Source organism: Gavia stellata, chromosome 19 (genome assembly GCF_030936135.1).
Source record: "Gavia stellata isolate bGavSte3 chromosome 19, bGavSte3.hap2, whole genome shotgun sequence".
NCBI classification, from domain to species: Eukaryota; Metazoa; Chordata; class Aves; order Gaviiformes; family Gaviidae; genus Gavia; species Gavia stellata.
This window is the reverse complement of record NC_082612.1, coordinates 9,137,046-9,164,547: the sequence shown is the minus strand read 5'-3', so window position 1 is coordinate 9,164,547 and position 27,502 is coordinate 9,137,046.

Below are 27,502 nucleotides of genomic sequence, written 5' to 3'. Positions count from 1 at the left end.
CTAACTACTGACTGATGATGAGGTTCTGGTTCGGAGCTTGCACTGGTATTTCCTCCGTTCCTGCTAGTTTTGAAGATCTTGCCAAGGGGTTAAATTGTGTGCCTGCCTATCTGTAGTACCTGCTTACTCCTGGTTTTGTATCTATTCAGTTCCATCTGATGGTTGTCAGGTAAACAAGGTGTGAGATGTGCTGGCAGCCTTTGGTGCTTACGGAGCCTTCGCTTGTACTCGGAGAGGCAGATGGTGCCTTGGCTAATGTCACATCGTAATGGGGGTGTCTCGCGGTGCAACCTTCTGGGCCACACTGGCTCTACTCCAGAGCAGTTCAGTGTAATTACTTAGACTTCTGCTTGGTTTGAACACTAAAACCTATTTAAACGTGAACTGAAATCTCTAGCCTGCAGTAGTGACCATAAGTTTGGCTGAAACTCTTCAAGTTGCAGTGAACTTGTTAGAAGAGTTTATCCGTTAATTCGTGGACATTTTCAGCAGCTCTATTGTAGAGTTAATTGCCAGTCTGCAGCCTTGCCAAGTGTTGTTTGGATTGTCCCCAGGCCCCCCAGGAGGGAGACTACAATTTCAGATGTCACAAAAATACCTCAGGTTCTGTCTCTCATTCTGAGTGGTAAGCTTCTGTGGTTTAATACGTAGTGGCATATGTTGATTCTGTTTGAGGGTGGGTGAAATGAAGGATCCATCCAAGCCTTTGACTGCCTAAGTAGGCGTATAACAACCCCATGATGCCTGCTTCTCTTTGCTTTTTCCCTTATCTCCTCTTTCTTCCCTGCAACATATATAATGATTTGTCTCAAGGGGTGGTGGGGAGATGGAGTCCTCATGTACACAGTGCTTTTCGCTTTTTTGGGCCAGTCTTATGGCAAGCTATGATCTGTCCTTTTGGCAGCACTAAACATTGGAATAGTAGAAATGTCTGCCTCTGCCAGTTCAGAAATAAGTCAATAAAATACCTGCAGTGCTTTGCACTGTCTCAAAATGCATTTCTTGTTCCACTGCTAGCAGTGACTCTGGATAATTTGCATTGTAGAGTTGTGTTTAATGATTTCTAGATAAAACCTAGTTCATTGGTGAGCAAAAACTTGGTTTTGCCAAATCAGCCTTGCGAGCTAAGCATGGAATTGGAAAGCTAGATGTTGCCTTTTTTTTGTGTGTTGTTCTCACTGGTAATCCCCATTTTATGCCTGTTGTAAAAGTATATAGAGAGTGCATTTTGGCATGTATGACAGCTCTAGTACAAATCAATTCCCAGTTAGAACAAATAGGTTTTTAATGTGTAAATTCAATAAATCATAACATTGCACAGTTACGTTTCAGTCTGTAGTTCTTCCCTCAAAACTTCTGAGTTACTTTGATTCATATCTTGATTTTTCTTATGGACTGGTTCCATGTGAAATTAGAGACTCAGACATTTAATACACTTATAATGCAGCATTTCCTTTTAAATAGTGGTTTAAAGATCAAAAGAGCTGTGAGCCTGTGTTGTCTCTATTTTCCGGAATGGGAAACTTTCCTTACACTGCTTTAATTGTCAACTTTTCTGTCCTTTTCTTGCCCTTATTTTATTTCAGTGTAACTGTGCTCCTATTTAATTTAGATGGTGAAGTTGCTTGTGTTGTTGCCTGTGTTTTTGCCAAGCACTTTGGGTGCTGTAAATGTGATATATTTCAAATATTATCAAGCTGGACTCTGAAATTTTAGTACAGATTTGGACTCGAATATTCCCTGGGTTCCAGGAGGTTTTGGGAAGGATGAAGTCGTGCAGTTCTGGGCTTCTGGTTGCTTTTCTGTGTGACTGGGTTTTTTCCTTTCGTCTGAAAGTGGCCAAATAGCAATTCAGCTGCCCTTCTGGTCTGTATTCAGATCCTAAAGTGGGTTGTTAGTGGGGTTTTTTTTTTGCCTTCTATATTTTATTCTGTGGGCTTAAAATGATTATGCTTAAAGTTTTGGCGTGGCAGTTACTTGTGATTGTGAGGATACCCTTCAGGTTTTTAGGTCTCACAAACTGACATTTGCTGAAAAGTTAGTTTAAAATAAAGCAAACAGTGTTTGGACTGTGTTGCATGCTCTCAGTGCTGTAGCCATTCGTAAATATATTCTTGTAATTAAAAGGCTGTCATCGAGGAACATTCGAAGCTCCCTGTACTATGATTGGGCTTTTAAATTAACTTAAAATAAAGACCCAAGTTCACAGAAAGTTTTAAAGGTATGGAATTTTTCCTGTGCGTCAAGTATAATTATTCTCCTCACATTACACGATGTGACTCTGTTTTTTCCTCATAACAATGGTAATACTCTGATTTGTACCTAAAGTAGCAAGGTAGAATAAAAACTGCCTGGGGCTGGCTCTTGTGACTCTCTTGGCCTTTAGCAGCCCGGCAGCATCTTGTTCTCATGGACCATTGAGAGACTGAGGCTCTTCACTACTCTTGTTGTCTTTTATATACCTGGTAATCAGTACTCAGAGTTTGTTGAAGATGGCTGAACTAGATTACTCCTATTCCAGCTACAGTTTTGGGCAAATGTTCTCTCTATATTTGAATCAACACATGCTGTGTTACAGAATAGCGCAGATGGTATTGCAGCATCTGCAAGTCCGTCCTCGGAAACAGCCTTCTAATAGCTTCCCGTGAGCATCCAATTCATGGCAAAACATGAGGCTCCCGTGATCAATATGGGTATGGATAAGTCATTGCTGGAGGTGGCTGCCCTCCCTGCAATACCTCCAGAACTTTTCCTTCACCTGTAACTACTTCTGCTTCCTAAACTTCAAAAAAAAAAAATAATACACTGATGTAGTATCCAGTGGAATGAGACACTTACGTGGGTTTTAGAAAGACAGTCATACAAATAATAACGAACCATAAAACATAACAACCTTGACAAGGAATAAATGCTGGCTAGGACAACTTTTCCTCCCTGGATCATAGACAGGTGCTATCCTAATGGAAACTCCAAAAGTGAGGGGAGGCTGAAGAATCATTTCAGAATCTGATGTAAGAACCAAATGGCTGCAGTTCAGTGTTACTTCAGGATTTGGAAAGTTAAAAGCAATCCCAATAGTCGAATTAGCAGGCAAACAAAATGCTGGTCAAAGGTGCATAATAAAATTAACATTGTTACATAGTTCTGCAATTTTCCATGTGTACTTGCAAGAATTTTGTGGATATGATTTGTTTTTCTGCATACAGACACATACGTGTCTTTTAGTTCTTCAGTATGGTGCCTTTCCAACAGAGGAGCAAAAAGCAGTTTTGATAAATAGAGTTTTCGGGGATACAGTGTGTAAACCTTTTGAGTGTAAGATGTCTTAATTACTTCTACAGGATCTATGAAAACCAAAGTATTTTGGCCAAGGACTGATTTGCATTTCACGACTGAGCACTTTCTGAGTCTGTCCCGGTCATATGTCCTAGCACTGAGAAAATGTGATTCCAAATAACATGAAAATTTCAAAATCAATTTTAGAATATATGGAAAGAGCTGAAGATGATGCTTTCTAAGTGGTGTTTTATTTGTGGTATGCTAGCCTTTTGGTACATGCAGTGTTGCTATTCTTTTTCTGGTTGTTTTGAACAGCTTTCAGAATAACGCACAAGGTTTCTGTGTGTGTATATAAGTGTGTATACAGGTGTGGTGTTTATACATACATATGTGCCATCAGTTGGAAACCAGAGATGTCTCCCAGTACAACCCATTAACTTTTCATACTCTATTCCATCTCTTGTTACTGTTTGTTTTGAATGGCCCTGTTTTTACCTGAGTGGTGTGCTGGTTGCTCTCATGATACATTTTCTAAAACAAAGGGATAGGGAGAGACCTTCCAGACATCTGTTTTAAATCAAAGTGGCTTTAATTTCCGTGTGTGCCATCTTCTATCCATCATCTATGCTAATTCTCCGATAGTCAACATGTGCAGGATTTCATATGCTGTCTCATAGGCACATCTTTAGCTTGTGTTTTCAACTAGTTCATAAACATGTTTACTTCAACATGTTCTTAGCTTGCTCTTCATAGATTTTAAATCCAGAATCAAGAGCACAGTGTCCTTCAAGTGTCATTTCAGTGTGTTCAGCATCTTTTAATAAAATACAAGTTAAACAAGCCCAGCTGGCAGTTCACAGGATATGTTTGGACATTCTTTCTGCTTAGATTAACAGGACTAAATCTTAGATGCATTTGTAATTATGTAAATCCACATGAACTCAAATGGTTTCAGAAGAAAAGCAGTTGCATCTCAAAATATCAGTGTCATTGTCTGGTCTTGATGTTCCTTAATTTTCTCCTCTTCTATAGCCATGCTGAATAGACGATAGCAGCTGGGAAGGTAAAAGGTTAGGTAGTATTCTGTAGTAAGCCATGCATTAAACATTGTCTTTTTTATCTCTGTTCTGAACTGATTGGTTGCCTAATTCTTTTTGAAGGACATTTTTGTACTTCAAAGTAACAAGATCTGAGTTGTGATTCTGTGTTATTCTGTAGGAAGAAAGTACTTTTTCAAATAAATAGCTTGGCTTTTTTTATCTTACTTCAGAGAGAGGTACTAAGGTGTGGGACACGCACAATAATGCCTAGGCATAAAATAAAGCTAAAGCTGGAACACAATGCTCTATTTACCCCAGAGAGGACAAATTTGGCCAAACGCAGCCTGTAAGATGTAGGCGCAACTCGTTTAGGTGAGTTCCAGAAGTGATGTGAATCCTGGCTGTTGTTTGGCCTGAATGGGAAGGTTGTGTCCATTGTGTTAATTTGTCCAGAGTTACTCCTGTGTGCTGAGGTCCGGGAAAGGGTACATGTGTGGGGTGGGAGGCGGCACGCGTCATATGCAGAAATCCCAATGTAGAACAGAAGTCAAGACCAGCCATGCTTTTGTTACCCCAAAGTAAACACTTTTTATCAGCCTTTGGACTATTATAACTATTGTAAAATAAGAGGCTTTGTCATTTTTTCCCCTCTATAGCACTAGTCTGTCACCACTGAAATGGGCATGTACAAGATATAAAATCACTCCTGTGAGGCTCATTTGGGGTGAATCAAGAGAAAGATGAATGTTCTGTAGGAATTCAGAATGAAGGGCTTTGGTCATTCCCCCAGAGACAGCTAAACTGGTCTTGAAAAACTGTTTTCTTAACTACTAAAATTCAAAGATAAACTTTTTGCTTGTATCACTTCTAGTAAATGTGAATATCTTTAAATCTTTGGAGTATCTAATCTGAAAGGTGACAGTGTGAGCTGCAGTATACCCTGGAGTTTGCCCCGGGAGCAGAGCAGGGACTTGCTAGCCCAGCAGGCTTAGCTTCTAGAGGTTCATGGAAATGCAAATGAACAAATAACAAAATGAAAACAAAAAGTGCTAAGCTACTGAAGTGGCTCAGCATGCTAATGACAGGCTTGATTAGAGTATCCGAATATGGACAGTTGCTGCAACTATGAGCAGAATAGATATAATGACTCTTCATTCACAATAGAGTAAGTGCTGAGTGTAAGGGAATTATTTAGTGCTGTTTTCTTCGGAGTCTGTGTTGGACAGACTTGATAAAATGAAACCTTCTTATAGGGTGTGATTTCTGAATGATATGCGCAAACAAACATTTTTTTTTAGTGTTAGTTTTTTTAACTTCATATCTGGAATGATGTTTAATGTGCAGATTTCTTTGGAAAGAGATCAACTTCAGAAAGCGAGAAAGGATAAAAAGATGCAAGACCCACAAACAGTAAACGTGAAATTCTCCATGTATCATACATAAAATAATAACTCATATCAGAGGCCTGTTTGATTTACTGTATGGGTTACTGCAGATTTCTTGTGTCCTTTAGAATAATCAGATAAAAGGAGGTGTTAAATTTAGTGTCTTAAAATAACATCAAAAGAACATTGCAGTAGCCATAAACCCTTCCTTCAGCCCCCAAAAGTTTGATTTCATGCTCTGTTTCTTCATTATTACACGTACATACTGAATTAATTACATAACTTATTAAAATTATATCTCATAATTTGTAGGTCATGCATGTGGGTGTGTGCATATGTATATTATCATTTAATACTGACCTTTTTGATTCTTCTGTTAAAGAATGTGGCAGTATTCCAAGCACAGGAGGTCATCAAACATATTCCAGGTGCAGCCTTGTCTATATAGAAGAGCATCAGCACGAATGTGTTTATGCCTCTAAAACAAAAGTGCGATCTGTTTCAGATGTGCAAGATAAAATGAAGTGTTAAACTACTTGCAAGCAATAGTCATTTTTTTCCCTCTGTTGAAAAACGAAGGTGCTTTGGGCTTTGTATCATACAGTGGAGAGGCACGCAAATGTATTTTGCAGAAATCTGGAGTCAAAAGATCTGTAACTTCTTATAGAAAGATAATGAACAGTAGGAGGAATGCAGTATTCAAGGGCTAACTGGAAAATTGTTCTCATGGAAGAACTCTATATGTACAGGTTGTAAATAGCTGCTGTATGCAGACCTATCTGAACCATGTTGCCTTCCTCCTTTCCTTTTTTTTTTAAAAAAACCTGGATACGTTGCCACTATAACTAGAATAAACACATAACGCAAAATTGCATTAAATTTTTCAGTCTTTTTTGTCATCTCTGCATAAATTGCCTATTTGGTTTTGGGCCTTCAGTCCTGACAGTAATGAAGTGCATAGGGCATCTGGTACGTGTGTCTGGGTAATGCTCTCACCCTGCTCTTTGTCTTTTGACTCCTTCACAGTGAAATTTTTTTTAAAAAGCTTCTATTTTGGCAAATATCAGCCTGTTTTGATACCTCTCCATGCACCAGCAGTCTGAGTTTTCAGAATGCTTGCTTTCCCCTCCTGGGCTTCAGGAACATCTTTGAGTGTTTTTAAGTGTATCAAATAATGGACACCAAAAAAATTGAAGTCACTTGGATAGGTTTGAAGAGAATGTTTTTAAAGATCTGTATTTCTTTTGTTGCCTTTGAGAATTGCTCACCTGCCTTCTCTTTGCCTTGCTCTACAGATTTGGGATGCATGATACTAAAGGTATGAAATGATACGCATTCTGGTGTTACATACTAGCTTGAGTAGATGGACTTTGGAGTAGAAAGTGGTGTCGCAGTCAGTATTAAAAGCACAAAGAACTGAGGAAAGCTATTTGATGTTATCAGATGTATAGTTGGACAAGAACTGCTAGAGGGAGTTGTTACAGCAAGTATAAAATATAGATCCCTTGCAAGTGTAATAAAGGAAGTTGTGTCCCTTACATTGAAAAGTCAGTATTGGGACAGCAGATGAAATAGGAACAATCATAGGGAAATGAAGTCGAGATGGATATCTTTTACCTTCTTTTCTTCTTCTGATTTTTTTGAATATTTGTACTGTTGTATGCCTGCCCTCAAAAACACGGTTCTTAATTCTTTTAAACATCTAGCTCACATAGCTGTGAAATAGTGCTCTGTTGCAGGGCCAGCTGAATTTATTGAGACTTCCTATTGGTCCAATATCAACAATTTTCGCTCTTGCAAATGATGTACAGTCCATAAAGCAGAAACATTTAAACTGTTTAACGAAATGTGCTGGCACTCTGTACTTAGACTTCAGTGGGGCTGGCATGTAGTTAGCTTTTCTAAATCGAGAGACACAATACTTAATGGCACCGTAGAAATGAAGTAGGTTAATGTGTGAAGTACAGTGTTTTTTTGCTGAAGAAGAAGCTACTGTACTTCATTGATCTGAGTGGCTTGGGCATAGTATATATGTGTTTGCTTTTACAAGATGTGTTTATTATATAAGATTATTTTTTTCTTTTTTACTTTTCTAAGTTGTGTGCCTTTATTAGTAAATTCCGGCTGGAAAGCAGGGACAAAACTATCAGCTGTGATTTAGCTTGTAGGAGATCTTACTGGGAAAGAATCTGTCTGTCTCCAAACATTAGCTTCTTTAAAAAAAAAATAAAAATTAGTATCTGCAGATCATGAGATATTTGTACAATGATACTATACTTGGAGCAAGGAAAAAGAAGTAAACGAAGAGAGTACCCCTGGAATCTGGGTTTGTGCTAGGTTTCCTTTTGTTATCTGATTAACTCTCAGATCACATATTCAGCACATTTTTTGCAGTAAAGGAAAAATAACATCTTGAATCTCAGCTAAACCTAAATTTTCATATTTATAAATTACTTCATCAAATGTGGTGGTCATTGGTGAATTGGTACATGAGTCACATAATTATTGCTAAATAGTTCGTTAGACTTGGAAACGAGGGGACTGGCCTTGATGTACTTGGGAGAAGCAAAGCAGACTGTTACCACAAAATCTTTTGGGCAACTAACTTTCCTTTGTAAATTTTTTGAGTTACCTGAGCCATTTGACTTTATTATGATACTATTTGGAAAAGTTTATTGGTATATGTAGATAATTTTTCAGATTACGAGTAGTGTGACTAAATACACTGAGAAGACTAGGGACCCATCTGTTTTAATTTGATTCATTAAATACCAGGGGCTTATGAAGAGCTGAATGTCAGTCAGTCCATATAATCTGTTTATAAAATTGTGAGATTCACAGGCAGGAAAATGACGTATTGTTTCCAGGCTCCAAGCCCTTTCTGAAGCCTGCTTGTTGCTTTCTGTAGGGAGAGTTAACTTCTGTGGAAATATTTTGATATGATAAAGACATTAAAAATATTTAGTTTGCACTGCTGGTTTCTCACAGTTTTAGTCCAGATGATAAAGCTATGCAATGGATTGGGCTAAAATAAAGGTGATGAGGGACTCTGTACCTAGAGCTTTTGCGTGCTTGACTGCTATTCATTCCTCTTTATGGCTCCTGCTTTGACAAGTGAAATGTAGCTGCCTTTGCTTTCCAGACCGTATCCCAAGTGTTCCAGATGAGATGAAGCCAATTCATGGAAAAGCATGTAGGCAGAGACAGCCAGTTTTTTATGTTGATCCCCACCCCACATAATCCCCCGTGGTGGACAGGCCAGTTAAAGGTGTAGGTCAGCATTGATTTTGGACAATAATTTTTCTCTTCTATGCTGTTGGGTTACATTTCCTCTCAGCAAGCTTAGGTAATGCAGTATGATGAATTATGCTGGTAGCTTAGCTTATTATCTGTATTATTTCTTGTTTTGCTAAGTCTGATTGCTTTTTTGGCTCTGCTTTATGCAGACCATGGTCTACTGCTTTGTTCAGAAAAGTTATTCCAGGAACTTTTCTAGTACTTGAGTCCCTGAACCAGGTGTGCTGTGTACCTTTTGGAGAACATTAGCCCCTTTGCCTGCCAGGGAGGGCAGAGAAAACGGCCCTGAGGATGTCACAGTGGTGCTAAAACGTTTTTGGAGATCAGCAAGTATTGTTATTGCTTCTTTGGGAATGATTCCTGACTCTCCCCAACAAGATGGTGTGGGCTTATTATCTAAAGCAATACTGACAGGGAGATTTTGTTGGTATTCAGAAGGGACGTTCCAGGTCATGGTCCTTTTATCTTTATTTCTCTCAGATTTCTGCAGTTCCAGCAAAGAAGGCGCACTACATTGGGAATTCACTGAGTGCTATATTTAACCTTCGCATTCTTTCCCCCATGTTATAGCTATGTGTAAACAGCTAAGGTTAGGATATTCTATATTACTTAAAGGGTTGATTACTTTCTTATTGCAGTAAAAAGATAAGTAATAATCTGCCAAAGGTGGATGCATAATACCTGCATTGGCACTGTTACTCTGAAGTTAAATCACTTCACATCCCAAGCAGCATGCTGGACTTCAGCAAAAATTCTTCAGTGATGAAGAGTTTTGAAAATTGTTCAGTTTGAAAATGGAAATTTCCATTTCAGCCTGATGTTCTGAGGTGAAGTTCTTTGCTTATTTTAAACTAAATGTCAACTTAAGAATACATTTGAATTGCGTCTTAAGGCTACATGTTACGTGAAAGCACACTGTAATTTTGTTAGAACCTGTAACTTTGCAGTGATTTTTAAATCCATGAGTTCTCTTGCAAAACACCTTGATGCTAAACAAAACAGAAATTACCCCCCTTCCAGGAAGAAAATTTTCTTATGAAAGACATGACATTTTAAAAGTGCTTCCAATAACAATGATCAAGACACTCTCAGGATTGGAAGGCATAGATGAGATTATTTGAAAAAACGACTTTAAATGCAAGACAGCCACTTCACGTTACTGTAAAAGCCACATGGAAGAACGAAAGAAATCCTCACAGAGCCCCATGGCAGTAGTCATTTAAATGATTGAACAGTATAAACAGTGTCTTTGTGTTTACGTTTCAGATTTCCTCCTCCTGTGTATAAGTAGCGTGTGTGTTGTGTGGAGATGCGAGAGAGAACTGGCAAGAGGTCCGGAGGAGTACAGTGAGGGATGGGAAAGAAAGAGGGCATGGGCCAGATCCTCAGCTGCTGCGCACTGCTGAAATCGGATGAGAGTTTGCAGCAGCTCTGCACTGGCACTGCAGGCTCCAGGGCAGAAACCTGCAAGTCTAGCCTTAGGCTTGAGAAGAAAGAGGACTTGGACAAATGTGTCCTTCCAGAAAGGAAGGGTATCAGAGCTTTGAAGACATAGTGTGTGTGCACTCGTGTCTGGAACAGAGAAGGAAGGAGGGAACTTCTGGCTATTTGCTTCTTTTTTTTGTTGTTATTTTAATGCCACAATGTGTGATAGTTTTTCTATAAAAATGTTTTTACTGTACACTTGATCTATTCCCATGAAAATGCAGTTCTTCCAAAAATATTCTGCATTTCTGAAGTGTTTTGTGGTTGATTGCTGCATCATAACTTTCATGTTTTCATAACCGTGTGATCGATCTCTGCCCCTGCATCATGCCATATGTTACCCTTCCCTTTCGTGTTTTTCTCTCAGTTATTTTTTGTCAGCTGGGAAAAAGAGGGCCATACTGCTGTCAGCTTTGATTCTGCCAGCAGTGGAGAATGAAAAATTCCTCTTCTACCTCCCTAGTGCTCGGATAAGACAGGTTGCGATGTAGTCTGGAAGGTGTAAGAGAGTGTAATCTGCTTACTGCTTACTTAGCAATTTAACAATTAAAACTCTGAATAGCAGATATCGTAAGTCCTCTCAAATGCTAAGAAAATACTTTCTCCTCCCCCCCCCCAAACTTTCAACTTTCATTACTTGCCCCCACTTGAAATATTTTGAACTTGGCCTGTAAATCCAGACTCTGAAATGTTTTTCCTTATCCAGTTGTGTGGTAACTGCGGTTTAGTATAACACAGATTTGTGATGTGACTGCTGAAGTACTGGTAAGAGCGACTGAAGGTGTATCAGAAATGCAAATTTCACAGTGACTACTGTACAAATGATCTTCTGCTGTTGTTTTACAGTGTAGTTAAATAGTCAGTCGCTATATTGTCTGTGATAGGAATCCGCTTGGCTAGGTGCTGCCTTCTCATCTGTGTCTGCACCTTCATGCAGAAAGCTCACAGGAACATGAGTAATTAATGAAAATGGGAACCTTTTGAAAAGAGATGAAGCTGGATGGCTTCCTTCCACAGATGCAATCCTTGAAGACCTTTCTTACGAAACCAGAGGGGGTTTTTAATATAGTAATTGCAATATCTACAATTTAGCAGATTAAAGAAATAGCTTTTGATAGATGAGCTTAATAGTGTTCGGTAATGTTTGGGAAATGGGATGCTTTAAATGAGGTGGTGGTGTTTGTGGTACTATTTACCTCCTTCACTGCATCTTCAACACTCTTGAGCATAAGCAGTTTTCAGGACTTAACACTTAAAACTTTTATGGTGTGTGGCGTTCCTCTGGCTGAGTAGTGAGTAGCAGTTTGCCTTGGGCAAAATGTGTTGTATTCTTGATGAAAAAAGTGAGAATTTATCTGTGGTTGTTATCTTAAAAATTGTTCCAGATGAACACTCAACAAGCTTAGCATACCTTTAAAGCAAATCATGCTGAACTGATTGTTTGAGTTGTCAGTGCTGAGTAACAGCTCTCTGGTGATTATCAGTTGGTTGGGAATTTTGCAGTATATGGATTATATAAATGGGGTAGCATTTTCCATTGCGTAAATTCTGAAGACCTGGAGGGGGAAAAAAAGACTAAACCAGAAGTAATAAAGAATCAAAACAGGCAGAGCTATATCTTGCATAGCTCAAACTTACGTAGCTTAAACTAGGCAAAATTCTGCACCAGTCCCTCGGGGTAAGTAAGTGTTAGCCTGTGTTACATGGTCACTTATACCATGTAATGCTCCTCTAAGCCATGACCGCCAGGTCAGGTGAGCTCCACTCTTGCGGCCAGTCGGTGGACGTTTGCTATCTTGATGGATTGAATACTTGCCAAAATAAGTCATACTATGTTGAATTAAAGAGAAAGATTACTGATAGGCGAAACAAATCTGTCTAGTGCTGTATGTTTGATGATAAATGCTCTGAAAAAATAAACATATATAATTGTGAATAGGCTGCTTGCAGCCTATTATCCCGCAGCCTTAGCTGGGTTCTCCCAGTGCTAAATGCAGAGGGCAGTGTGTGGTGCTGGAGTTAGGGATTTTTCTGCAAGTGGCATATTTCTACAAAGCCCTCTCACTTGAACAGAATTAAGTGTGAAGTGCTGTTTTGATTTAGCTTTTTACACAGCAATGAACAGTGAATAATAAAAGCTGTTCTTTTTTTTTTCCAAAGAAGGAAGAAGGGGGGGAAAAATGCTTTTTACATTTTTTTTCAGTATTAGATATACTAGATATCTGTAAGTTTGATGTTGCTTGTATATGTTCATTAGCTGTTTTCCCTTGCTTGTGTTGTTGCGAAAGATCCTAAAACCACAGCACTACGTAGCTGTAAAGGATATGCAGATAGTTAAATGGAAAGCATGGAGTGCAAATGGGTTTTAAAATGTTGCCATTCTTTCTTATTCTGGTGAAATTAAAGCTGAAGGAGTCCCTTAAAACCCAGCTACCTGATAAGCTTCAGGTGTGCAGACTTGATTACTGTATCTAACTCTTTCTGCCTGTAGCTGTTCAGACATTTCGACCTTTTGGGTGGGCTGTCGGAGGACTCTGGCCAGGCTCCTGGGACTCGGTGTCCATCTTCCTTACAAGTGCTGAAAGGTAGAGTTAGATTATGTATCTTTTCTCAGCAAATTAAGATGTGCAATCTTGTGTTAACAGGTGAAGCAATTCTCGATGGTTAAGCTATGAAAGAAAGAGCAGCAGCACTGGAGCAAAGAATATACTGTAATGCTTTTTTTACAATGCAGAGCTTATTGTGAAATTTTTATTTTTTGGTGCTGATTTTCTTGTCATTTTCTTCGAATGTTCTGCATGAGCTAAAGCAATTGGAAAATGTGAATGTCCTGGAAAGGAAGGGATGCGAAGTATTGAAAAGACATTTAAAACTAGGATAAAATACTGCTTAATGTTTATAGAAAACGTGTGGGAAGCTGAATATTTTTTGTATATAGTATGTTGATGTATTTTACAACACCGCATATAAACTATGGGAATGTCACTGAAACTATGCAGACATAGGCCAGCTGAGTAGTGTGCCTATACTTTCCTGTCGTTTTCATCATGTATAGAAAAATGCAGCTCTGACTGAACTCACCCCCTCTGTTGCATGGGCTTGTATCTTTTGTTTATTTCTGTGGAAGTTTTGGAGTGAGAGAAAATGTAGCATCAAACCCATTTTAAAAAAAAAGGCAGAATTACTGAAGAGAAAATGGCTACAGAGGTGCCCGAAGTGGGTGTTGACAATGCCTCTATTAACTGCTTTTATCATATAAAAATGAATCTGGGAAAGAAAGCTAATATTCCTTCATATACACCTCTGAGGCCTTCTAGGATGCTGATATCTGATGGAAGTTTTCCTGAAGGGTGTTTTGGACAAATTTTATTAATAGAAGTTATGGAATTATGGATGTGGTTTGAGGGATTTGTAAGAGGGAGGGAAGGGAACAGACTATTCAGTCAGAGAGAAGCAACTGTTTAACAATATGTAAAAACAAAAGGTTGGCTTAGTGGGTGTATCGTGGACTTCAGAGAGAATGGCAACCATCTGTGTGTATGAATCTGCCCCCCGCCCCTCACCCTCTCCTCCCAGTACTGGGCTGATAAATCATTTTGAAGTCAAGCGCCAGGTACATGATATACGTTTTTGGGAACAATTAAACAGTGCACTTAACAGCAAGGAAGACTGAAAGCCTTTCACGAATGTCTTACAAGTGACATCTTTAGTAGTGATGTCTAAACTAATAATGCTTTATACCTTCTCTCTCTCATAAAAAAAAAAAAAAAAAATTCCAGGCTTTGCAGCAGTACAGCAAGTAATTGCTGGTTGCGTTATGGTCTGACAAACACTTGCTGCAGACACGAGACAGAGCAGTGTAAGTTTTGGCTTCCGAAGTTGAAATTGTCTCAGTGTTGGATTACTGCTTTGCAAATGAGCAGCGGGTTTTTTAGCTTTTTTTTCCTGTGGTCTTGTGGTCTAATATTAATACATTTTCAAAATGGAAACTCAATGAATTAGATCACTTTTCCTCAGTCTGTATCCCTTGGGATATCTAACCTATGTTGCTTGTTTTAATTAAATTACCACATTTTCCATATGATTAAATGCTTGAATAATGAAGACTTATGGGACCCAATTTTAATGCACCATACATGAATATGAGCAACGAGGGGAAACATATGATTTTACTCTAAGTGAAATCTTTAAGTAGCAAACGTTTCACCTCATCTCTTCTCAGATCAAATGAAAGTTGCAGAACAGTAAAATAGAAAATGTGGTATCAGATAGTGGTGTTCAATGGGTGGGAGGATATGTTCTCTGAAGGAAATAGGCTGATGGGAGAAAACCAGAAAATGGTGTAGTGTCTTCTGGGGATGTGCCAGGCAAACTTTTTCACAGTTATCATCTAGTCTACTTTGGGTTTTGGGGCAAGGGCCGCTAACCATATAGCAAGGTATGTCTTGGAGCAATTTTAAAGGGACTCAATGTATTTTTTTGTTTAGAGTTGCCTGGGGTTTAAATCAGGACAGGATTTGGCTTAGCATGGATCGGTACTGGGTATCTGATCTAAACCCCATGCCAGTCATTTTTAAGCACTGCGCAGTAAACTCAGACAAGAAGTCAGGAACTTCAAGTGGGGAAAAAATGCATCTAAAAGTCAATTTCATTTCAGTTGCAGGGCAAGAAAGTACTGCAATCTGTTTGCGAGGTGAGCACATTGCTATTTCACTCTGCTGGGCTTGGTAGGAAGGAAGCGTTATGTGTGAGGATGGAAGTGTCATAGACACCCATCCTTGCATAAGGTGAACTCAGCAGCATTGCAGAAATACTGGGGTATGATGCAGGAACTGCTTGCTGTCCTGACCTTCAAGCTCTTAGATATCTGGCTTTATTAAATTTTAAAGGCTGATAAGAAGCTGTAAGCTCCTTATGAGGAAACCAGAGTGTGAACGGAGAGAATAAAGGTCTGTCGTATTAACTGTGGCGACAGTGTCAGTCTCTCCTCTTTGGTTGACCGTCGTCGACCATTTCTTTTATTTTTTTTATTAGTTTCCTTTCCTGATTTTAGTGATTATGGAACACTGTGGTGGCTTTTACCTTGTCTTGTGTCCTACTCTAACTGCATCCAGTTAACTTCTTCCTTTGTTTCCAGATGGCTGACTCCCAGCCTAATGAACATTTTTTTGTGTGTGTGTTTTCCCTAAATGATTGACCTCACAGTTGGTACCAGTTACTTTCATCCCATTTCCAGCATCATAGTCTCAGGGTCGTGGACTGGTCTTTTTTCCTCTTTTGTACTGACCCACCAACTGATAATTCTTTCCAGTTTTCAGTCATTAGTAAGTTCTTGTTTTGTAACAAGCTGATAATGACAATAAATATGAAATAGGTATCTCAGACCTTGAGAAATTTAACTTTCAGCTTTTTTTCAAACCAAGATTATTTACCAGTACAGCAAAGTGACATCTCCATTTTAGCCATTTCTGATGTACTTTGAATTTCTGCAGTCATCCCTGTCTTTCAGCTATGAACTCATCCTGTCATGTGTTCTCATCTGGAGGATCAATTAGCTTAGCGAAGAAAGATCTGTCTTATATTGCCTGTTTTTATTAGACTCGTATTGTATTTTGATGACACTTTTCAACTACTTTTGTTTTGAGTGTATCCTTTCCTTGATTTTCTTTAACATCTTGCATATTCTTGAAGCCAGGCTTATGTGTTTATAGGTTTATTCCTTCTCTGTCCTTTTTAGCTATAACCTCTCCGCTGGTTTACAGGTGTAATTTCACTGCTGCTGTGTAATTTTACTGGCATAGTAGATATAAAAGGCTTCAGTTTTTCCAGTCTTTAAAGGAGCTGAAGGCAGCCGGAAGTTTAAAGGATTGGGTAAAAGAGAAAGGGATAAAGAGATGCGGCATTGTTTTTTAAATCTGAGAGGAATTACTGCTCCATATCCTGGCATTTCAAATCTTCTCTGGTAAGAAACCAAGGAAAAAAATCAGTGATGAACAGACGCAGACAGACTGAAACTGTTTAAGTAATTTTCCCGGAAGATTGCCCCATATTTTTGTTCTTCCTTCAATGTGGTGGTTCTTTGAGATGCATAAGGTTTGTTGTAGTTATTTTTCAACAGGGGTTGTGTGCCTTCTCCTTGAGTGTTGTGTGCCTTCTCCTTGAGTGTTGGTGATGATAAAAGGGCCAAGTAGATTACTTTTTATTCTGTTATGGCATATCCTGAGAGCCTTGCTTTGATTCCTGCAGTATTCTTATACTTAGCTTCAGGAAAGATAGCTCCATTTTCTCTTTCTAGATTAATCTTTGATGCTTCATTCATGTTGTATGAATGTTATAAAATGTTATAACAATTTGTTATAAATTCATTTTCTCTCCTGTAGGGGGGAGAGTCACTACTGGTCTAATTCTTTCTCGGAATTGTTCTGCATAGGACTTCCCTGCTGTGACATGGTGGGGTGGGCTAGGAAGAGGGCATTTTTCATTTGCTGCTCTCCACTTGCTATTAACAAGTTTGTTGGATCAGTCACTGTCCTTTTCTTGCTCTTGTTCTCTTTCCATACAGCTCACACTTTCCTTCCCACAATCGGTCATCCTACTTTCCTACCAAACAGAAAAGAACCATTTGTTATAACTTTAAAAATAAATGTTAAACAACCAGGAGTAAAGAAAGTTAACAGACAGCCAAATAGTTTTCACTGATGATCTTTCCTGATCTTTGTCCCACTGCATAAATAAGGGAATAACTAAACTACCACCACATTCAGAGATGAGCAAAATGCATATGTGAATGTTTATTAGCTTTCCACTTCTGAGATTTATTTCCCTACTTGTTTAAATATTTTGAGAAACATACTGCAGCATTTCAACATGAAAAGCCTGCATTTCATATAGCTTTCCAGTTTCTGCTCTTCTATGGATGAAATCAAAAGTATTCTGGTCTTGAAGCATCAGCATTTCCAGCCTGACCTCTGGATGCCTACTAAGCAGTAGTGAAAGAATTTTGAGGAGAAAAAAGTATGTTGCATTTAGTCAAGAGAGATTGCTGTCCCCCAGGTTTCTGCATCTCCACAAAACATAACAGTACTAATTTCAAAGCCAAGTTTTAAACATTCCTTCAATAGATAGTCACTGAGTCAAAAGTTATAGTTGATTATTTTAAGTAGAGAGGACAGCATGGAAGAACTGCTTGTGGAAGATAACCAAGTCATTCATAGGTGTTTCAGTTTGATTTTTTTGGTGTAAGGATTCAATGAAACAAATGAGTAATTAGTTTAAGTAAAAGACTTCTTTCCTTAAAGTCTTTTCAACTGGTTGAAGAGCTTAGGGACACAAAAATTAATAGCAGTAGGGAGAATGCCACTGTTAGGATTGGTGAATAAACATTTCAATAAAGGTATTAGAAACAGTAATTCAAGACTTCTCAAGAAGTTAACAAAGGGATTAATGAGCTTAGAAAAGCTAAATCTTGAGTGCTGGGTAGATTTATTCATGGGATGGCATAAAACTATTGCCTGCTGTATTAGAAGGCCCAGGAAGTTCTTCAAATCCTATGAGCATGGGAAAGCATTAACTAGAAGCTGGGCTGCTTCAGATCTTGAGAAGGAAAATGGAATCAGCTGTAAAATCTTGTTTAACCATGTAAGTATAGCAATATCAAGAGGATAAATAGAACAAGTATGACGAGCCAATGGAATAGAGATTGATCAGAGTGGGATTAAAAATGCATACATTAAAATATTGTCTCAGTTCCTACTAAGAAAGTTATTGTAGCTTAATGAGAGGCTAGCAACTAGCAAAGACTTTATTAAAAAGTTGCTGCCGTAATGGAGATGGAGGCAAAATGCAGAGCTCAGAGGTGAGGGCTGGACATCTTTCACCCAGGATGGTGAAGGGAAATCTCGGGTAAATGAAGTCTGAGGTCCAGGTTCCCAGAACTTTTCATAAATCTCACAAATTGAAAATTGGTGTACCTCATCAGTTACAACTTCAGTGTCTGCCCTAAAGAAAGTCAAAATAATTATTCAAGTATTACTCTGCTTTCAGTAGTAGACACTGCTATATTCTTCCCCCCCCCCCCCCCCCCCCGCCCTTCAAAAGCTGATTTTGAGCAGAAAGGAAGCCTTTCTGGCTTCTTGTGGGTAGCGGTGGAAAACTAATTTTTTTTCTGTTTTTCATGCGACAACCAATTTTATAAACAGTATTCTAGATCTTGTGTATTTGGAATGACAGAAAATAAACTGGCAAATGTTGGAAAGGAAGTGCAAGATTAGAGGAAAACTAATTGTTAGAGTTCTCCCCACAGTCAATTTTGGGGCATACTTTTTTTTTCTAAAGCTTGGAGGGACTTAAAATTTGAAGGAAGAACAAAATACCATGTAGAAAAACCTGGGTGGTCTTGACAGCTAGACTCTTTAAGAGACCTAGTAACACAGATGGCATATCATGGTTGTGGAGACTATTTCTGAAAGTTTTAAGTTTAAGAGTAAACAGCATCCTAACTTATGAAGCACGGTATTTCCAGTAGAAATATAATTTTAACCCCCCAAATACATGAGTCTTGATGTGCAAGACTGTGCATGGTGCAATACCACATACAATTCTAGTCACCTGTGACTAGGAATTAAAAGACATGCAGCAAAAGGCACGAAGAATATTAGGGGAAATGGAAAGTCAGTTTTTGATGAATAGAAGGCTTGATTTGTTTACCACGGCAAGCAATGGCTGAAAGCAAACATGAATTCTTGGTGTTGAACCTAAAAATACTTTTTTCCTTAAGAAAATAAGTTGTTCTGTCCATAAATAAATTCAAATTCGAAATTAGAAGATTTAAAATCATTACAGTGACTTTTCTGTCAAAACTACTAGTTTTAGGCTAGGCTGTGTGTGCTTAGTTTGAATTGCACGAGATTGTATAGACTGGACTCGATGACCCAAGTCGTAGGACAAGTTGAGGTCTTCAGTGTTTGTGGATTTTTTTAAAATGTAGCTCTAGGCTAATGTTACTGGCATGTCTAACCTTTCTTGTGATTCATTTGTCTTTTGCTGTGTTTATATTTGTATCATCACTGACTCATTGGGGGTTTTTTGTTCAACAGGATATTTTTCAAGGTATTGGGTGGAGGACGTGTAGGGATTACTGGATGCGATGTTTCCTGGGGATTACCTCCCAAGATATGAATGGACTGCCAAAAATGTAGGTACTTCAGGAACATAGTTGTGGTTAGTATGTCCCTTTTTCCAAACAGAGGGTTCAGTCTTGACCTTGCAGTGTAAACAACTAGAAGAACTGTAATTTATTACTTTGGAAAAAGCTCTGTCCTACAAACATTTATCTTCAATAATAAACTATCCCAGAGACGAAATAGTAGCATAAACATGTAAGGTAAATTGACATCAGGCTTCTGATTCCCACCAGTAAAATATTTTAATACAAGTAAATGTCTAATAACCTTAACTTAATCGTTTTCTTCTCTTTAGCATTTGTGACTCGAGAGACTGCCAGCGTAGCTGGTTACTGAGATGAGAAGGTTTTTATAAATACTTACAACAGAATTGTCAGTAAAATGGCTTTTTCCTGAAGAGAGGGATGTTCACTGTATTTTATCTATAAAGTTACATTGATGCAAGTTGAGAATAACTCTGCTGATCTCAGTGTAGTGTTTAATAGAAGAGAGATGGCTAATTGGTTGTTTACAGATAGGCAAATGTGATACCTGTAAGACCTGAATATTTCAAACAATTTATATGGTCTTCTCTGATTCAAAAGCCTGAGAATTGCTACGGAAGGACTAGAATAATGCTTTCAAAGAAGGCTTTCTAAGCGGAGAAAATAAACCAATCGAACAAGAACAACCTTTATACAAGCTGTCCAAACACATCAAAATCAAACTGAAAAAGGTCTCGTGAGCTCTCTGTTAAACTCCTTGTACTTCACCAGCGGGATTTCTAGAACAGCAGTAATATGGGGAGAACAACATAAGTACGAGTTGCGTTGCCTCAGGCAGACCTACTTAATTTAACCTTGTCTCACTCTACTCCCAGGTTCAGACATCCTGCCAGATGGGTGCCCTGACGTCTTGCTTTTTGTGCCCAGGTTCTGTGTAGCTGGAGTTGAGAGCTCCCAGTCAAAACTGACATGAAAAAATATTACTGCAGGTTTTTAAAATGTGAAAAATGTGGGTCATTAAACAAAATTACAATAGCTTCACTCTGCAAAGCTGTGTGCAGTTTTGTTCATGTAACTGTTAAACAAGTAGGCTCCTTTGCGCTTGCTTGACATTAAAAGTGTATGTCAGCATTTAGAAATTCAGGGCAAAAATAGTTAAACACAAGACCAGAGGGCTTAAACTCCTGGGGGTGGGAAAAGTTAAATTAGTGCTATGGAGCCCAGTGCAAATAAAAGACTTAAATTTATGATTCTGGGGTGTGTATGCAATGTAGTGTTTAGGAATAAATGTTTTCAGGTATCCTCAATTTGCTCTGCCAAACACCCTGGATAAAATCTATTTAGTAAGGAGTAAGAGTTGGAGATAAATGCAATGTTTAGGACACAGTTAATTCCCAGTAGAAGTCTTTTGAAATAGTCTCTTGGTATGTTAGAGCTGTTGAAAGTCCATTTACTTGTCTTCGGTCCCACTGCTGTACTTCTTACCATACCTTTCCAATATGTTTTAGCTAGAAGGGCGGAGTGCTGTCTGGCTTTTTCAAGTGTAGGAAATCTGTGGTTCAGAGACCTTTCTGTCACTGGGGTCCCTGAGAAAACACCTCAGTCAAGTGTTAAAATGTGGTTTAATATATAGCTTGCTCTAAAAGTCACTGTCTTCTCATGTGACTGAGGGTTTTGCATATTTCATGGATTTATATTGCTCTCCAAGCAATCGGGGAATTGAGGGTGTTGTATCACTGGGGGAAACACACACACTAGATTTTGGCATGAACTTGGACAAAGAGAAAGCAACTGATGTCAAGGGACGATATCAAAAGAGGAAAGGCATTGTATTGTAACTAAGAGAGACAGTGGTTCAAAACCCCTAGACTCTCTGCCCACCTCCCTATTGCCACAGATAAGCAGAGAGGGTATTTCAAGCAGTCGTGAGCATGAAAAGCAAAATACCATCTTTGTGCAAGGGGGAGATAGACCTGAGCAATTACCTTGCTGGCTGCACAGCTATATAAGCTACAAAGCAATGATGGGATTGGGCTGTTCTTTTAAACACGGCTGAAAGCTGTTCAGCAGCTGATAGTCTGAGGGTAGGGCTGAGGGTACAATCTCCCAGCGGAGGTGCGTGACGTCAGTCTCTGCTTCGTTAGCAGCTAAGCTTCCTCTGGAGGGCTTAGGCACTGCTTTCTGAATTGCGGAACGAGGCACATCTCATCTGCTACCTCAGTCAGGGCCCTTAAAATAGGTGTAACAAAGTTTTATGTTTGGTTAGGGGCAAGGAACTAGTATGCCAAAAGCACTCTGAGTCTAGGATGATAGAAAAGGATTGTTTTTATTTCTTACCTATATAAGTCTTGGGAAAGACAGGATGTTGTTAAACATCAGAGAGAACTAGAACAGACAAAACTCCCTAACAATTTCTATTAATATGCTGCGCAGAAGTACCCTATTGTATGTGAATTGGTTTGCCATTGAAACAGAGTTTGGGAATAACTGTGGGAAGTCATCCTGGAAAGCACCGTTGGAAAGCTCCACAGTAGAGAAAGTTGTCTCCTAGGAAAGAAGAGAGAAAGGAAAAAAAAAAAAGTCTAAGAACTACAAAAGATCAGTCAGTCTTCAACAGTTTGGGATGAGGGAGAAAATAAATAGCACTTATGTGGTCCTCTCATCTAATTCCTGATTTTTTTTTTTTTTTGTGGTGGTGGTGTTGTTGCTAGAAAGTGGTAGTTAAAGACTGTTTTCCAGTAATATTAATGTGGTTATATAATCTAAAATGCATTCCTGAATCCTGTAGATTTAATGGTTTCTAGGAATTGGGGCTGTAAGCCTGTTCCATGCTGAGATGGAGAATGCCGAATTTAAATTACACTAATTAAATGTGCAGTGTCTGAGGGAATTCCTGAAAATCTATACATGGCTACCATTATTTTTTTGAGAAGTTTATTAGGTTTATTTAATATTTGTAAGTAGTTGATTATTTTCCTCCTGATATTCTGAGAGCACTGCTTCAGGCTTGGATATCTCCTTATTCTCCAGGGATGACTCCTTGGAAATGACACTGTATGAAATCAGATGAGCACCTGGCAGTAATGCTGGGTCAAAGATTCAGATCTGTGGCGAAGTTCATGCCACCTGCTTGGAAAGGCTTTCAGAATGTCAGCTGGAGATTTTCCCTGACCCAAAGCACGTGCTTTTTCATTGAAGTAACAAAATCGATGAGCATTCACAGATAAAGTGAATGTATTAGAAATGCACCCAATTTTTGTTGGTGACCTGTATATAGAAGACCCAGAGGTAAAGGGAGCTGACAGAATATGCTTCAATACACTTGTTGCATTTGTGGGTAGTCACTGATATTTTTTTTTCCATGGTCTTCTTACAGCAGCTTTCATTGGCTGTATGCGTAAGGAATTTACTGTCAATGGAGGTGGATTTAATTATGCATATATTCATTTTATTTAGATCTTTGCTTTTTTTTACTGGGGACTTGAGAGAATACCATTACTGAAAAATAACCTTAGGCCTTCATTGACAGAATTTCTGTGGTGCCATACCTCATCATCTATCAGATAGAGGCACAATAACATATTACCGGCAAATGCTGCATACATGTGTCCTCTTCTGTAACTGCTTTCTTGCTGCTGATAGTGGCTCCAGATATAGTGCTCATTGCCTGTGCATTGAAACCTTCACACTGGAAGAATCCCAGGCCTGATTTGTCTGAGATTTCTGGGATGTCAAGCTTTTTCTTCTTTTAGGAGACTATGGCATTTGGAATAGGGACACATCTATCTCCGACTTGTCATGCTTTGTCATGATTCCCCTCCTTCAGCATGTCTTTAGCTTACCATCTTCTCTTTTCTGAGCAAGGCATGTAAGATTAAGATGTCATTGCTGCTTTTTCCACATTAGCTTTGCATCAAGACACAGTCTTTGTTTTTATGTGAATTCTCAGGATGATGAAGCATCAACTTTTTTCTTGCATGTGTCACTTTGAAACTCTATAATAAAAATATTTCCAGGATTGCATTATCATTTAACTTGCTGACATTAATAAAGTATGAGATACAGTTTTAGGAGGAAAAAAAAAGCCATGTTTCTTTTGTTTTGTTAAGATTTGCTTTTGTTTTGCCTAACGTTGCTTATTTTAATGATCTCTGCATTTCAAGGAAAATATGCAGCCGCAGTTTGCTTTCACTGTTGGAAGATCAAACAATAGACCATGGACCTCAGTAAACAGCGAAGACTAAATTCTTCCAGAATGACGGAGAATCTCCAATGAAGTCAGACAAACTGTTCGCCTTTCCATGAGTTTCACTTGTCAGTTGATCATCCCTATTATTGTGTGCATCTGATATCTGAACTAAAGAACAACTCCCATTTGGTTCTAGCAGTCTGTGATCCTAATTACAGACTGATTCTCTTGACTGACAGCTAACACTTGGTGTAAGTTTATGACATTTGTACATATTGCAGTTCCATCAAGTCTGAAGCAATCATCAAGAATGAAAATAGGGTAACTGTTACCATGGGGAATTAGAGGGGAAGATCAGAGAGGAGCATTTGGCTGGCTTTTGATGTTTTCCATGGTATTTTCCAGCTGAAACTTCTTTGAAAATGACATGTATAGTAAATATATCAGGATGAACACAGAATATTGGCATGAAGCTCTTCTAGGTACTTCACAGAAGAAAAGTAGATGGCATGCCAACTCAGCTGGTTTTTTGGTACTTCATTTTTCTCTGCTATTTGGCCCTGCACCATTGCTCCTCCATCCCACACTATACACGTTCCTGCCCTATAGCTGGAAGGAAGGCTGTGCTACTTCCTTCTCCCATAAAAGCATCCCCCCCATGTCCCATAGAACTTTGAAAAATTCTGGCTTTTTCTCTCATCTTGAATTCAAGTAATGTGAAATCCAGATTTTAATCTTGATTTTTGCCTATACACAAGAGCTATGTATAAAGCACATGGAGAAAAACAGTAAGGTAATACCTGACACTGTCTGAGTTGCTTTTTCATGTCTGTTCCCTGATGGCACTGTAACAAATGACTTAGGAGAGATTTAGGGATTTTTTTCCCCTTTTCTCATGAGGAGCTTGTATGTATAGTTGTGGAAATGACCAGGGCAACATTTCTAATGAAGTTCTCATTCAACCACAGAAAAGATGTCAGAGGTAAGGTGCTATGGTACAAGTTCCCGTGCATACTCTTGCTAATAACAATACTAGCTCTGGAAGGATTATCTGCCTCCACCAGGCAATTAAGTTCCCTGCTGCAACTGTTACATGCCTGGCTATGTCTGTTCTGGTGGCACTCCCATAGCTGTAGCATCTAGATTCCTGATTCTGAAAACTCTCATCTCTCCCATTGTACTTGTGGTTTAAGTACTTTCCAGGCATCTTGGCTGCAGCACTAAACAAGATGAAAAGAAAAATATGAGCCTTTGCATATAAGCCACCTCTGCTTCTTACAAGCTTGGAAATGGGCTGCTTATACTAGGTTTGTTTTCTCTAACTTTGGTGTCAGGGCTCTGCCTTTGTAAAGATGACTTGATGCTGCTAAGTTGATGTATCAAAAGCTTCATCACAGCTTTGCATGACCAGTGTCTGTTAGCTACTGTTGCTGGGAGCAATGAAGAATGAAGACATTCTTCATGCTGCCAGTGAAATGCAAGTCAAAGCCCATTCCTAAATGCAGACTGACTTTCCATCCTCCTTATTTGTGTGTTTGCAGCTCTGGATTCAGGCTGAGCATTTTGAAGAAGCCGAAACAAGTGCACTCTGTTGATCATCAGGTCTGGATGAATTGTTACAGTATAGTCTATCAGCAGATCGCCTAAGTTTGCCTTTTTCTAAGTACAGTTTAGATGCTTTAAGCCAGAGCTACAACCAGGCTTTTGTTTACCAGTGTGGGTAGGAAGCATGAAGTCACAAGTGGCATGCCTGAGGCTGCTTTTCAGCAGACTACAGGGATATAGGGATTAAGTCCTTCTGTGTGTGGAGCAGAGCTTTGAACATGACACGGGGTCCCAAAGCGTAGCTTGCTGGAGTCATGGTGTGTCTAACTGTGGTTTCCCTTAACAGGACAGTTGATCTTTGGAGGAACAAGGAGAGAGTCTCCCCTAAGGTAGGGGTCTGTGTGTGCGGAGGGAGTGTGAGAGGCACCAAGCCTTTGGGGCTGAGACATCCCTGCAGCCGTGTTACATACCACGGACTGTGCTGCCAGCCTTCATTCATCTCGTACTGCAGAAAACGTCCTACGGGGTGGGAAAGGAAACATCATCTCCTGTGTTCATAAGTTCTGGAGAGGAAAGGAAAAGGGGGTTGGAAATCTTCCTGTCTCACTTAGCAGCACCCGTGTGAGGGCTGGGCTGTGCGTGGCCAGAGGAGCGGGTGCTGCTGCAGAGCAGGCAACGCAGCGCTGCCCGAGCCGTGCAGGGGCAGTGGTGGGAAGGGCAAAGGGAGGGATGCTGCACAATTCCCGAAGGGCTTTTTGAACCACCAGCAGGCAGCACATCAAACCTCTGGGCTGTTGAGTCTAAAAGATAATCTGAGTAGTGCCTGGATACTGAACTGGAACGATGAGATAACAGAAAGTAAAATGGATTGTGGAAAATATAACTGGAAGATACTGGTTAGATCATCTAATTCACCAGCCTTTCAAAGCAGGAATGTTCTCAAATGTATTTTCTGGTGTGTTGTCCAGTTTTATTTTCAAGAAGCCAATTAAAATGTTTAAACTGAATATTGTACTTGAGTTTGGCGGGAATGTATGCTGCATGATCTCTGTGACACTGCTGCATAATTTAGATTTCTTGCCATGCTATTAATAAATCTAGACAAAGACCAGATGCAAGCAAGCTGTAGCTGAACTCAAGAATCTGTGAAAGCTGGGCTAACCTCTTTAACAGTATAACATATGGCTGTTACATTAACACAGCCACTTTTTTTGCTAAAGCTAAGCAATTTATTGAAAGCTTGAGGAAAAAAACCTAAGAACAGAAATAAAGCATGACCTTTAATATGAAGTCTTCCCCTTTGACAGTTTCACCATTTAGTATAAATTGATGGGAATATACATCCAACCTACTGTTACAATTTTATAGTGTACACTTTTTTCTCTTGGTATCTCCTTTTTCATTCTTTTCTACATTTAAGTCATAGAAGAATTCTAGGAAAAGCATGTATAAACCTTATGTGGCTATATATTTGAAGTGTTAACAAGCACAAGGTCTTTACAAATGGCTACCATCTGATAAAAGAAATGTTATGTCACTCTAATTATTTATATTTTTTGAAAAAAGCTGTTTGAGAAACATCTAGTGGTGGTCTGTAACCTTTTGTGTTTCATATTGGAAAACTGATCCAACTGTGGGTTTCTTAATGGAAGCTGGTAATGTGTTATAACTATAGCAAGGCAAGCAATGGGTTTTGCTTTATGGCAATACAGAAGAACGCAATTAATGACTAGTTCATTTGCATGAATGAACAAACATAATGCAAACATATGTGAAATGTTGTTAACCCTTTCTGAGAGGCTCCATTACTTTATCTTGAAAATAGCCGATTACCAGCAGTCTCTGATGCTTATTAACTAATTCTGTTGCTTCTCCACAAAAGTGCTTGTGACAAATCTCTGGAGAGAAGTTGGAGAAGAATATTTTTCTAACTTTTTCACTCTTCTGGTATGAGTATTTGTTTTCAGTACACATACAGGTCCGTATTGCATAGCTAGCCCCATTTCCCTGGCTTCACCTCTGCTCTGCCAATACAAAGCAGTCAGAAGCCATCTTGACCAGGTAATTAAAGATTTTTCCCTGCTGTGAGTGCAGAGAATCCCTGTGGAGAATAGCA